The sequence below is a fragment of the Schistocerca cancellata genome, unplaced genomic scaffold (genome assembly GCF_023864275.1).
Source record: "Schistocerca cancellata isolate TAMUIC-IGC-003103 unplaced genomic scaffold, iqSchCanc2.1 HiC_scaffold_718, whole genome shotgun sequence".
NCBI lineage: Eukaryota > Metazoa > Arthropoda > Insecta > Orthoptera > Acrididae > Schistocerca > Schistocerca cancellata.
The window spans coordinates 7,829,548-7,841,181 of NW_026046729.1; the positions used below are offsets into that span (position 1 = coordinate 7,829,548).

Consider the following 11,634-nt stretch of genomic DNA (forward strand, 5'->3'; position numbering starts at 1 on the left):
ATGTTCTCAAAATTGTGGCTTATAGAGTTTTGCAAAGTAAATGATCACAGTGCAGCCTGTTGAAAATCACCCAAAGGTGAGCTATTGTCTTATAACCACGTCAAGTTGTGTTCTACTGCAGTAACAGTTGAGAACTGTTGCTGTTGAAAGCTACATGTTCATGCTCGTTAAGGGCTTGTTTCTCTAGTGTATTGAAGTGTGTTTAGTTTGCTCTGCTACAGTGGTTAAGATTAAGGGCCACCCTCCACTGAAAGTAGTTCAAATGCTCGAAGTTACTTAATAATAGAAAGCTTCAATTACTCTTGCTATTCAAGTCGAATTCTGTACAATATTGGGTTCCTCTTGTGTATTCAAAGTGCGTATTAATGGTGTAACATGATCCACAGTTTGTCTATTGTACTCATGCTAGATAACGATTAATAGGAAGACCACTATCTATGAAAACAGTAACTTCTTTATTCAAAAGACAGTGAGAAGTAATTTGTTGGTGAACTCAATTTAATTTTCATTCTAAGTAGAAATGTGTTTAGTAGTGAGAGACTTAATCTACGTACAATAACTAATTTTGCTATGAACCATATCCACATTTCGTGTCACGTTGGAATATGTTTGAAAAATAATATTGAACCTATGTCCAATTTACGATTCTACAGTGAACATTAATAGTAACTTTATTGAGACCATTCAGTTTGACTAAGTCCTCAAGGTAATTGTGTGTTTCGTTATCTGTTATATTTATGCAAACAGTTTGTTTTGCTCTGTCAGCTCCAGCCTTAACGTGAACATATGCAGGTCCCAGAGTTCATTGGACTCTCGTGTGACAAAGTATATGCTGTGTTTGCCAACTGAAGTTACTTATTTTCAGTTTCCTGAACAAGAATGGTATTCATTCTTGTGCCTAATTAGGCTGGCGACCGTTTTCATTATCATTTGGACACTGTGGATAGGTAAATTATTGTTCGTTACTGTTCAAATATTTACGTAATTCTGACGTTCACTTCCGATAAGTCTTCTCCGTTAGGTACATGACGATCAACATAACGAAATTCCTTTCAGAGGGTATAACTGCTCTACTTCTTTATGCTGTAACTGCTCTAATAAAAATAATTTCATTATACGAACTGCCTCCAACTTTGAGGTTATGGTATAAGAATAACAGGCGGTAGTGCTATACAGGCCCCATATTTTACGGAGCTAGCCGATCCGCTGCAGGCCTCAACACGTGAACACGACCGCGAAAAACGGTTTCCGAAATTCGGTTTTCGTCTTTGGGAAGATGTGTCGGATGTAAAGGCAGTGAATGTGAACGCAATCACAGTAGCCACGTACTTTCGCGGCTAAGCCGGCGGCGGTCAGGTGCGTCCCGCATTTGGCCACCTGAGCATTTAGACGAACACGCCAGGAGTGTGGCGTTATCACGTATGCTACTATGCGTTCTCTCGTATACAGGCGGGAAAAAGTAGTCAGACACAGATCGCATACGTACCTCACGGTCCACTGTGACTGACGCGTACACGGAATGTGTATCTACTTATGTACCATAATGCAGGGAACATTTCGAAAGACGTCGACTATGCGAATCTCACCGCACGCTCTATCTGGAACGATTAGTTCCGTGTTACCATCTCAGGCGTGTGTTTCACGCGGGACAAAAGTAATCAGACACCACCTCGCTTGTCGAGGTAACAGCAGTCTGAAGGCACAACTCGTCGGCAGCAAGCAGTCATTTTACGCTAGACAAACTGCCTATTGGCTTCTGTCTCGGGTTCTTCCGCCGACGTTCATCTAATGATTTTACTGACGTTTCGCCAGCACGAGTGGCTGGCATTGTCAAAGCTTCACCCTCCATTGCCGGTGGTGAAATGGAGCCGAGCTCGCGGCCGCAGACTATATGTACCTGGCACGCCAACGTCCGAGGGCTTCTCCGCTGTCATTTCTGGTGCGGTTCTCGTCTTGCTACCTGCGACGGTCGTTTGATGCAGTACTGGAAGCCAGGATCTGTTTACCTTTAGGCTTTCCTCTTTCTTGTTGAATCTGTTCGCGCGTTTTTGTATTTCTAACGATTCTCTGAACAAGCACGTGTGATAGTGCTTCTCTACAGCCAGAACGTAATAAAATTCGCCGACACGGAAGTTCTGGCTGTAGAGATCATTAGATGAACGTCGGCCGAAGAACCCGACACAGAAGCCTATAGGCAGTTTGCCAAAAAGTGGCCACGAAAGCCTTAACAATTTTGTATTGTACGCTAGGCCGCTGCTCGTACTACAGAAAGCAAGGGTCTCGCCAAAAAAGACCAACGAATTGCCATGCCTCGGAAAGGTAGGGAAACGACAGTGGAAGAGCGAATGCTTATTGTGCGGCTGCATAGTGATGGAAAATAATATGCAGAAATAGTCAAGGGCGTCAACCGAGGCCAAAAAACTATATTTAGTACCGTCCACAAATGGGAAGAAGAAAAAACTCTCGTCAATCGTCCACGACAGGGGCGGCCTCAGAAACTCACGAACAGAGACAAGAGGAAGGTAGTTCGAATGGTGGAAAACGACCAGCATACAACGGCCCCTGCTGTAGCGGCGTAACTGGCAGAAAAAATGGTTCAAATGGCTCTGAGCACTATGGGACTTAACATCTATGGTCATCAGTCCCCTAGAACTTAGAACTACTTAAACCTAACTTAACTAAGGACAGCACACAACACCCAGCCATCACGAGGCATAGAAAATCCCTGACCCCGCCGGGAATCGAACCCGGGAACCTGGGCGTGGGAAGCGAGAACGCTACCGCACGACCACGAGATGCGGGCATAACTAGCAGAAGGCGTCGGTATTGAAGCTAGTGTTAGAACAGTGCGCAGATGCCTGAACAGTGCTGGGTGCAATGTCAGAGTGCTAAGGCGTAAACCGTTCGTCAGTAGGTGTAACACAAGAAAGCGGATGGCTTTTGCAGAAGAATTTGTCGGCAAGGGTGCAATCTTCGGGGACAAGATTCTGTGGAGTGATGAATGCAAATTTACTTTGAGCCACGTGGATGTACGCAGTTTAGTGTGGCGTCAAGCAAACACAGAATGGGATTCCAAAAACATGCAAGCAACCATCAAACATGGAGGCGGCAGTATGATGGTGTGGGGATGCATGTCTTCTAGAAGGTGTTGGCGAGCTTGTCTTCATTGAAGGCACCATGAACAAATTTGTCTATCTCGATACATTCAAACATACATTCTGGCGAAAAGTGCTGCGAAGTTGGCTCATGGAGATGAATTTTATACCCAAAAAGAAAATGATCCTAAGCATGCGGCGGAAAATGCCAAACAGTGGATCGAATACAACACGCCTCATCGCCCCACTACCGCACCGGAGTCTCGCGTACCCAATCCAATCGAGATCATCTTGCAATGAACTCAAAACGACACTATTCAAACGACATGTGAGCAGTTTGACACACTTGCGTGCATTGATAGAACAAGAATGGGTGATATCGATTCGGATATAACGATAAAGGTTTTTACTCGATGCCATAAGGACTGAGGGCTGTAGTACAGAGTAAGGGACGCATTACCAAAGACTGACTGCTGAGTGAATACTTTTGCCCACTGTATATTTCTATTTTCTTTCTTTTTTTTTTACAAAAGGTGTGTTTTGTTACTTGTTGTTCTGCTTACGTTCAGACTGACATATGTACTACACATCTGTAAAGCATAAAATATATGTTTTAAGTTAAAAAAAACATATACGTTTACTCCCAATGTCTGAAAACTTTTGTCCGCCTCAGTACATTCTTCTGTCTGTTCCCTACAGTACGTGAGGGGACTTTCTGTTATGTACTCTTCCTGAGGCTCTTGTCAGTAACCTACAGACGTGACACGATCAAGGCAGATTCCCGCTTCTGGTCAAATGACTTTCTTATGGATTTATAAATATGCACAAAGAGCTACGGCGCTTTTGAAAACTGGAATTGAAATGCCGTAAAAATATGAACTGACTGAAGTTTATGATACTAGTGGCGTTAATGCGAAGCGAACCGCGACTACACTGCAAAAAAAAAAAAAAAAAAAAAAAAAAAAAAAAAAAAAAAAAAAAAACAGATCTTCCGTGACTTATTAAGAAAGGAACGGAAGAAAGTTTACGTCAGTAAGCGAAGGGCAGATCTCTCGATTACATTCATGTACCACCACCTAAAAAAAAAAAAAAAAAAAAAAAAAAAAAAAAACAGATCTTCCGTGACTTATTAAGAAAGGAACGGAAGAAAGTTTACGTCAGTAAGCGAAGGGCAGATCTCTCGATTACATTCATGTACCACCACCTTTGTGGTATTATGGAGATAGTATATCGTGGCAATCGGCCGCGAACGTAAACAAACGAGAACTTAGATTATCCGAGGGGAGAGGTGCGGTGCTGAGGGAATAATCTTCGCCTCCTTCTGGGAGGGCTGCCGTCCTCGACTGCGTGCTGTGTTTCCACGAAAACAGAACTAACATAATGCTCTTCGGAATCGCTGATTCCTTTTGATGTGGCGAGAGTCCCATTGGACTTCTTTTATATACTAGGATTAGGCTCTTCACACATTTCAAGATTAGGAAGAAAAAGTGATCTACAACGCAATGGAGACTGGTAGTGGCTACAGCGCAATTGTTTGCTGCGGTTGACAGTGGTAATTCAGGCCCGACGGCTATCCGTATCTTACGCAACCGTAGTTAAAAGCACTCCCCACCTAAAACTGTACGGTATAGTGTCTTTTGTAGCCCTCCTGGAAGGTGACGCGTGGGTCTGCTCCTGAAATTTGAAAGGTAGGCCGAATGTTGGAAGCGAGTAGGAGCAGGTGTGGCAAAGCACATCGGCACTGCAAGTAAAGTAAAAGAGGTTTTACTATAGTATAAACATATGCAAACATATTACATAACTTTAGGCTATGAGCACGTAGGTGTGCAGCCAAAGTCCAGATAAAAAAGTCCCAATAGCAAGTTAAGCTAAGGCGACGGTTCTCAGCCGTCTGCTCTTCATGAACTGGGGGAAAGTGGAGCGGCGCTCGTAGAGCTGCACAGCGCCGGCTAGAGGGTGCTGTCGTCGGCGAAAATCTTCCGCTCCCGTAGTGCGAACTTTCACGCTGTGGCATTGGAACTATGGATACCACAGTGACAGCATAATAATTCGGCTTCGTTTTGTTTCCTGCGCCTCAAAAGTTGTCAAGATCTTCCTGAAACATTGTCTACACATATCTGTGTAATAATAACTTATGTAGTAGGCTGTTACCAGCACCATTCCATGCTTCGACAGATTTTTCTCTTTCGTCTCAATCTGCATCTAACAGATTTCTGTCCCAGATCAAAGCACTACATCCCTTCACATATTTTACACCAACATAGTAATTACATGACCACAGCGTAACAAAAGTGCCTCGCCTTCTTTCTCGTTTTTAAGCAGTGACGCCACTAAAAATTTTACTTGGAAGTCTGTGCGACTTTTCCTCCGCCTAAGTTTCAATTATTTCTTAATTGAAGATATTGATACAATAGCTAGCACTTTTAATTGTTTACCCTCGTGTCCTGTAGGCGTTGTGCATCATAAAGTACTTCTCATATCTCAGGAATTACTTTAGACAACGACTATCTGGAAATTCCTGTGGCAAATTTTAAATCTGCGAGGGAGTGACCGTATTCAAATATCTGAGAATAGCTGTAAGCTGCAGCTCTGTAGAAACGCTGTTCTTCTTAACTGTGTCGTTCCAGCTGTCTATATTCTTGACAGTGTCAAACAGTGTATCATTCTTAAATAGATTCGATAATTCGGTAATGAATTCGGGAGATGAAGAAGCTTGCACAGGATAGAGTAGCATGGAGAGCTGCATCAAACCAGTCTCAGGACTGAAGACCACAACAACAACAACAATTCGGTAATCGTGTCACAGCTCTTTAATCAAAGAAGTATCTACATGATTACTCTGCAGTCCACATTATGTGCGTGGCGAGGGTTCATCCAACCACCTTCAAACTATTTCTCCACGGCTTCCACTCTCTAACAGAGCGCGATAAAAACGAGCACAAATCTTTCTGTGAGAGCTCTGATTTCTCTTATTTTATCATTTTCATCATTTAACTCTATATATGTGAGGGCCAACAGACTATTTCCGCATTCGGAGGAGAACGTAGCAGACTGAAATTTCATGAGAAGATTCTGCCGCAACGAAAAACCCCTTTGTTTTACTGACAAGCACTCTAAATCACGCATCATGTCCGTTGCACTCTCTTCCTTATTTTACGATAATACAAAAATGAGCTACCGTTCTTCGAACTTTCTCGATGTCCTCCTTCAGTCCCATGTGATGCCGATCCCACACCGCACAGCAACAGTCCAGAAACGAGGGGACCAGAGTGGTGTACGCAGTATCTTTAGTCGAACTGTTGCATTTTCTAAGTATTTTACCAATAAATTACAGGCTTTGGTTTGCATAACCAGCAACATTATCTATGTGATCGTTCCAACTGAAGTTATTCATAATTGTAATCCCTAAGTATTTAGTTGAACTTACAGCCTTTATGTTTGTGTGCTTCACCGTGTAACCGAAATTTCTTTTATTCTCATGTGGATAGCTAGCACTTTTCATAATTTAGAATCAATTGCCACTTTTTGCACCGTACAGATATCTTGTTTAAATCATTTTTCAGTTGGTTTTAATATCTTATAACTTTACTAGACGGCATATGACAGCATCATCTGCAAACAATCTAAGAGGACTGCTCAGTGTCTCCTATGTCGTCTACGTAGATCGGGAACATCAGAGGGCCTATAACACTTCCCTGGGGAACGCCAGCTACACTACTGGCCATTAAAAATGCTACAACAAGAAGAAATGCAGATGATAAACGGGTATTCAATGGACAAATATATTATACTAGAGCTGACCTGTGATTACATTTCCTCGCAATTTGTGTGCATAGATCCTGAGAAATCAGTACGCAGAGCAACCACCTCTGGCCGTAATGACGGCCTTGATACGCCTGGGCATTGAGTCAAACAGAGCTTGGATGGAATGTACAGGTACAGCTTCCCATGCAGCTTCAACACGATACCACAGTTCTTCAAGAGTAGTGACTGCCGTATTGTGACGAGCCAGTTGCTCGGCCACCATTGACCAGACGTTTTCAATTGGTGAGAGATCTGGAGAATGTTCTGGCCAAGGCAGCAGTCGAACATTTTCTGTATCCAGAAAGGCCCAAAAGAGGACCTGGAACATGCGGTCATGCATTATCCTGCTGAAATGTGGGGTTTCGCAGGGATCGAATGAAGGGTAGAGCCACTGGTCGTAACACATCTGAAATGTAACGTCCACTGTTCAAAGTACCGTCAATGCGAACAAGAGGTGACCGAGACGTGTAACCAATGGCACCCCATACCATCACGCCAGGTGATACGTCAGTATGCCGATGACGAATACACGCTTTCAATGTGCGTTCACCGCAATGTCGCCAAACACCGCTGCGACCATCATGATGCTGTAAACCTAGCCTCAATTCATCCGAATAAATGAAGTTTCACCATTCGTGCACCCAGGTCCGTCGTTGAGTACACCATCGGAGGCGCTCCTGTCTGTGATGCAGCGTCAAGGGTAACCGCACCCATGGTCTCCGAGCTGATAGTGCATGCTGCTGCAAACGTCGTCGAACTGTTCGTGCAGATGGTTGTTGTGTAGCAAACGCCCCAATCTGTTGACTCAGGGATCGAGACGTGGCTGCACGATCCGTTACAGCCATGCGGGTTAGATGCGTGTCATCTCGACTGTTAGTGATATGAGGGCGTTGGGATCCAGCACGGAGTTCCGCATTACCTTCCTGAACCCACCGGTTCCATATTCCGCTAACAGTCATTGGATCTCGACCAACTGGAGCTGCAGTGTCGCGATACGATAAACCGCAATTGCGATAGGCTACAATCCGACCTTTATCAAAGTCGGAAACGTGATGGTTCGCATTTCCCCTCCTTACACGAGGCATCACAACAACATTTCACCAGGCATCGCCGGTCATCGGCTGTTTGTGTATGAGAAATCGGTTGGAAACTTTCCTCATGTCAGAACGTTGTAGGTGTCGCCACCGGCGCCACCCTTGCGTGAATGCTCTGAAAAGCTAATCATTTGCATACCACAGTATCTTCTTCCTGTCGTTTAAATTTCGTGTCTGTAGCACTTCATCTTCATGGTGTAGCAATTTTAATGGCCAGTGGTGTATATTGTGACGGTAAGTGTGCTCCTTAGGACGTTTGCTTGGTTCATGTTCACAGCTGCAATACCTATTGCTGCTGTGCCAATAACAATATGTTTTTGAAACGTTTACGTGCGGAACATGGTTGCAACTATCGTACTCGCCAAGCACACGCCACGCAACATTTTAGAACTGACGAAACTCCACACGCCACATTTGGGCCGATATATACGCTCATTGTTCAGCACACGCAGATGCTTGCCCATGCGACTCCTGAACGCCGACTTCCTTTTACTCCATGCATCTGAGCGCCACGGTTTTGCGCACGTGCAGGCTCGCTGGCAGATGCGCAGCCTGAAGTCGCACGGTTATAACTGTACATGTGAGGACCAACAATGTGAGCGAGTGGTGCCGCTTGTGGCGGGTCAGAGCGGCTTGCCATCTTCGGTCGTATTCGTAATTGTAGCTTTACGCCGTAGCACATGATGCGTAACTACAATAAGCGGTCGATTTTGTCCACAAAGCCACTCGTCTAAAGGGGACTTCAGATGAGTACCTGTTAACCTGGATCAGTGTTTTGTAAGATACTGTGTTTGAATCGCTAAAGCAATGACTCCACGAATGTATCTGCCCTGTCAGGCCGGTATTACGATATTTCTTTGACAAAGAAATATGATAAAATATTCGTCAAATTTCTTTGGCGTGGCTCTAAAAAGGGGTATTACGCTGTCGTTATATTTTTCTCAAATTTGAGGATAGCGGACGACAACTTGTTGCTATGCGGTGCAGTTGCTAGTACCATAGTTACATTGTGTGTGTATTTTGAAGAAAAGCGGCTGAAAAAAAAGGAAGCATTCTTGGATGAAGCCTTAGATATTACGTCGAGATAATAACAGCATTCAGCAAAATTTGTTACGAGAGCTACAAGTGGAGGAAGTCAAGTATTAATATATAAATCACTTTCTAATGGATGAGAATGTATTTCAGTATTTGCTCAGTGCAGTGGCTTGTTGTATTAAATAACAGAATACTGTCTTGAGAAATGCTGTGCGTGAAGAAGATAGGGAAACTGTGACACTGCGATTACTTGGTACATGAGAGAGGTATTCTAGTTTACAACACGGCACTCGAATATCACTTTGCACATTAACCAAAATAATTCCAGAAACGTGTGAAGCGATTTATAGGGCAATGAAGGGGGAATATCTGAAGGTAAATAAATGCTTAGAACACTATATGGACAATAAGACATTTAATTTGGAATAATTTAATTGATGGAATTAGTGTTCCAACAACTACAAAATAAATAAAAAGTACGAAAGCGATGAGGCACATTTTAACTTGTGGCATCCAGAGATGAAAAATAGACAAAGCAGGATGAAAAGTTAACAAAGAACTTTTTTATTGTAGAGTGCGACCACATCCTCTATTCCGGCTTGCTGAATAACTGCCTGGAAGTTACTAGATTTAGAGGTGGATGGCTGTAGCTGTGATTGTGAACATGAATTCGCCTGCTGCATATTTCACCTGCCCATCAACGCACAATTAAAAGGACGCACTGTGCCCCTTTTTACACCCCCTCTCCCCCCCCCCTAGTCGAAACAAGTTTGTTTAAAAAAATAAAAGAGTCGAGGGAAAAAACCAACTGTGAAGCCATGTTTACAAACACACTACAGAGACGTCAAATAGCTTTAGCGACGCCAGCGCTCGAAGCGGTTACATTTCACATTGCAGTCAATAGAAGACGAACGACTTTTATGATCAAATCTACGGCGAGGCCCTAGATTTGATCATATTTATTTGACGACAGGCGAGATTTGACCAAGTTCCCTATTACACCATCAAATTTCTTTGACATAAATATTTGACAAATAAATATGATGGTGTAATTACAGGCCTCACGCGCCGCTGACCTTGAGACTTTGTCCAGAAGGTACTCACCAGTGTCTGCCTGTGACGCAGCAGTCGAGCACTGTGCAGGGAGCAGCTATTCGACGGCGCGCTTCTGTTGCAACGGGCGGCCGGCGTCTCTCCCGCGGGGGCGTGGCACTGAAAGGCACGCGGTCAGGGTCGGGCTAGTCACAGGAAGGAGAAACCGGTTATCCTGCCTCTGGGGAGCGGACGGTCGCAGCAGCGCGCGCTTTGCCTGCCGCAGGTTCACGCTTCACACTCACAGTCAGTCACGAAACGAAGATACAGACCCAAGGAGAGGTCGACAGGTCTCACCTCCTGGGAGTACGCACTTTGGCTCAGGGTCTAGAGCCATTTTATTCCACTGAATATTCCAGGAATATAGGTCCATTTCGACGAGATGATAAAAATGATCATTGTTAACTGTATTTTTCTTCAGAATTTGAATACACAAGGTAAACGTTGCGCAATAATATTTATTTAATAGTTCGTTATGAACCGGCTTTCGGCTTCTTAGGCCATGGTCAGAGAACTTAATACTAAACAGATAGTCCACATAACTTCAGGGACAGTTCATAGCTGCACAAACTTTGTTGTACAAAAATGTGTGACATTTTATTGCTATATCGGCACAAGAGACAGGCATAATGTAACACCTAACGAGATTCTGGAGAGATAAATCTTACATTAGAGTATATTCAAATATTAAAAATACATCAGTATATAACCCAAATAAGCTGTGCAAGTGAGTAGTAGTACATTCCACTAAATCCTATGTACACACTTATAAAAGTCATGAATGGGCCGAAAAAATGGGGAGGGAAGGGGGGCAGAAAGAAGTCTATGGAATGTGGGTCTGGATTGGCTACAACAACCAATTATCCAGTGGTTAGAGAAATAATTATGAAATGGTCTGGAGACTGAAAAAGAAAGATTCAACCTTTGCTGAACATGCTCTGAAAGAATGTCATTCACATGCTGTGAAATGTGGTGTTCTCCGTAGAAAAAGTAAAGGCAGAAAACTAATATTACTCGAAGTTCTGGCCATTAATAAACAACAATCAATGAATCCTGACCTGGTCCTTAACGACCAACAGAGTTCCATTACTCACCATTAGAAAAATATCAGCAGTCAGTTATTATTTCTTTCACCAATAGTTAACAAGCTTGTTATAACTGTTCCACACCCACATTCTTTAGACTTTTTCACTCCTCCGCCCCCCCCCCCCCCCTTTCCACTATTTTTTGCCTGTTCATCACATTCACCAGTTGTTCCATGTGACATATTAGCCTGTGCCATTACCCACTTGTACTACATATTTCGCTAATATAGTCATACAGTTTTAATATTTGAATATACTGTAATATAAGATTTATTTGTTCAGGGTTCTTCAGATATTACATTTAGCTTGTGCTTGTGATTGTATCGATTAGTCATGAAATGTCATACAGCTGTGTACAACGATGTTTCTAGAGCTAGGAATTCTTCCTGAATTTGCGTGGACTGTCTGTTTAGTATTATCTGAAGACAA

General features: G+C 43.4%; 1 protein-coding gene across 2 annotated transcripts in view; it reads right to left on the reverse strand.

Annotated features, from left to right (window-relative positions):
• The window catches only part of LOC126141537 (probable cytochrome P450 6a13), a 104,165-nt gene extending 93,928 nt beyond the window's left edge, over positions 1-10,237 (reverse strand). For both annotated transcript variants that reach the window (XM_049915251.1, XM_049915250.1), the window contains exon 1: positions 10,133-10,237. The gene's annotated coding sequence lies outside the window, so the exon portion shown is untranslated. The remainder of the gene's footprint in view (positions 1-10,132) is intronic.
• Positions 10,238-11,634: the final 1,397 nt, after the last annotated feature.